The 2,588-nt window shown below is 36.6% G+C and overlaps 1 protein-coding gene across 1 annotated transcript in view; it reads right to left on the bottom strand.

Annotated features, from left to right (window-relative positions):
* FAT3 (FAT atypical cadherin 3) overlaps nt 1–2,588 on the bottom strand; it is a 603,882-nt gene that overhangs the window by 139,815 nt on the left and 461,479 nt on the right. The gene's annotated exons all lie outside the window — the stretch shown is intronic.

Below are 2,588 nucleotides of genomic sequence, written 5' to 3'. Positions count from 1 at the left end.
AAGAGAAAAACAACACTTCTGGATCACAAAGGCTTGTGTTTGATTCCTAGTTTTTTCCCATTGCTTCTGAGCTGTACCAACCTTGAGCAACTTATTTAAATTATGCCTCAATGTCTATGTGTGTTATGTGAAAATAGTGATATCTACCTCACAGAGATTTTAGTAGAATTAAATAAAATACTATGTTAATTATTTAACAAACATTTTTAGAGCACTAACTACCTGCTGGGTAGGCCTTGGAGCTACAAAGGTAGAGGATCTTGCGCCTCTGTCTTCCAAGGGCTTTTATTTCCCCCACTGCAAAATGATCATGTCATAGTTTAACACCTCCACCATGTCACATAATTACCATTTCTCTTTTTGCGGTGAGAAGTTTTAAGATTTACTCTCTTAGTAACTTTCAAGTATATAATACAGTACTTCCAAAAAAGACATACAAATGGTCAACAGATACATGAAAAGGTGCTCACTAATCATCAGGGAAATGCATATCAAAACCACATGAGCTATTACCTCCCATGTATTAAAATGGTTCCTACCAAAAAGACAAAGATAAAAAGTACTGGCAAGGATGTGGACGAAAAAACATCCTTGTGCATTGTTGGTGGGAATGTAAATTGGTACAGTCAAGAACTTTGAATCTAACAGTATATGTAAGGGTCCAAAACAGTGCCTTGAATGTATCTGATGTTTAATAAATATCAGTTAACTTTTTACTAAATCATTTTCCTTGAACATTTAAAAAATTATTTAAAATTTGTTTTTAATTTTATTAATTATTTTAATAATTTTCTTTTTAAAAAAAATTCAAAAATCTATTTATTTAAATTAGTTTCAAGTATACAGTACATTGGTTAGACATCTATATAGTTCATAAAACAATCCCCCAATTGCTCACTCCCTCCACTGGCCCACCACCTAGCCATCATATTAAGGCTAACTGCATTCCCTCTGCCATGCTCCCCATTTCTCTTAAAATTGTTAACACGTTCATGGAAACAGAGCATTAACTGCTATTATTAATTTCTATTTGTCTGTCTATCTATGTCCATCCATCCATCCTTCTAGTCATTCATTCATGTACAGTTTGTGTCCATCAGTATAACAAGCACACATCTAGAATGAACAAAGGATTTGGTATTTAGTGGACCTCTGGGGTAGCTTAAGGTTTTAAGAGCTAAAGCTGTTTAAATAATGATTTTCATAACGCTAGTCTCATGGAATGGTCTTAAGGCAAATGTCTTTGTCCTAAGATAGTGAAATCTTTTTCCAGAAAAGACCCTGTGTGAACTGCAATGATTATTCTCTCAGAACAGCAATTCAATTATACAATTTTGAAAATGGCTATGATTAGCCCCCTAGTGACCTGAAAGTGTTAATGCTACTTCCCAAAGCATCAAACAATCAAGAAGAGCATTGGTGCTGGAAAAATCAGGTTCATCATTCAGCACCAGGTGGGGGCAGATATGCATGCTCTTAGACAAGACTTATTCAGACTCCGCAAGGAGTCCCTAAGTGGTGACATCCTAGAAGACGTACCTGTTTATTCAAACATTCGATCAGCCACCAAGTTTTGTTAATTCTACCATCCAGATCTATCAAAATCTATCTCCTCTTCTTCCTCTCTACCTTAGTTCAAATCCCATTCATTCTTCTCCAGACCAGGGCAATAGCCTCCTGACTTGTCTCTTTTAACGTAGTCTTGTTCTGGCTGTAATCCATGTTCCCCACTGCAGGCTCAGGGATCATTTTGTAAAGCAAATATTATCATTTGCTCATCAACATTTTTTAAAATTAAGTTTATTGGGGTAACATTGGTTAATACAAGTATATAATATTCAGGTGTACATTATAATTTGACATCTGTATATTTTATTGTGTGTTTACCACCCAAAGTCTAGTTTCCTTCAGCTACCATATATTTGACCCCCTTTAACCATCTACCTACTCCCTCCTCCCCCACCCCCTACCCTCTGGTAACCACTAGTCTATAGTCCATGTCCATGAGTCTCTGTTTGTCCTGTTCATTTGTGTTTTTAGGTTTATATCCCACATATTAGTGATTTCATGTGATTTTTCAACTTTTTATGTCTGGCTTATTTCACTTAGCATGATTATCTTGAGGTCTATCCATGTTGTCGCAAATGGCAGTATTTCATCTCTTCACATGGCTGAGTAATATTCCATTGTATATATGTACCACAGCTTCTTTAGCCAATCATCTACCGTAGGTCACTTCAGTTGCTTCCATGTCCTGGCCACTGTGAATAGTGCTGCTATGAACATCGGTGCACAAATATCTTTACGGATATGGGTTTTCAAGTCTTTGGGGTAAATACCTAGTGGAAGGATTGCTGGATCATATGGTAGATCAATTCTTAGTTTTTTTTGAGGAACCTCCATACTGTTTTCCATAGTGGCTGTACCAATTTGCAGTCCCACCAGCAGTGTATGAGGGTTCCTTTTCCTCTGCATCCTCTCCAACATTTGTTATTACTTGTCTTGTTGATTATAGCTATTCTAACAGGTGTGAGATGGTATCTCATTGTGCTTTTGATTTGCATTTCCCTAACAGCTGGTGGTGTTGA

This window comes from Pteropus alecto, unplaced genomic scaffold (assembly GCF_000325575.1).
Source record: "Pteropus alecto unplaced genomic scaffold, ASM32557v1 scaffold12, whole genome shotgun sequence".
Classification (NCBI taxonomy): domain Eukaryota; kingdom Metazoa; phylum Chordata; class Mammalia; order Chiroptera; family Pteropodidae; genus Pteropus; species Pteropus alecto.
Note: the sequence above shows the minus strand (reverse complement) of the source record. Positions and strands in the feature narration are given on the sequence as shown.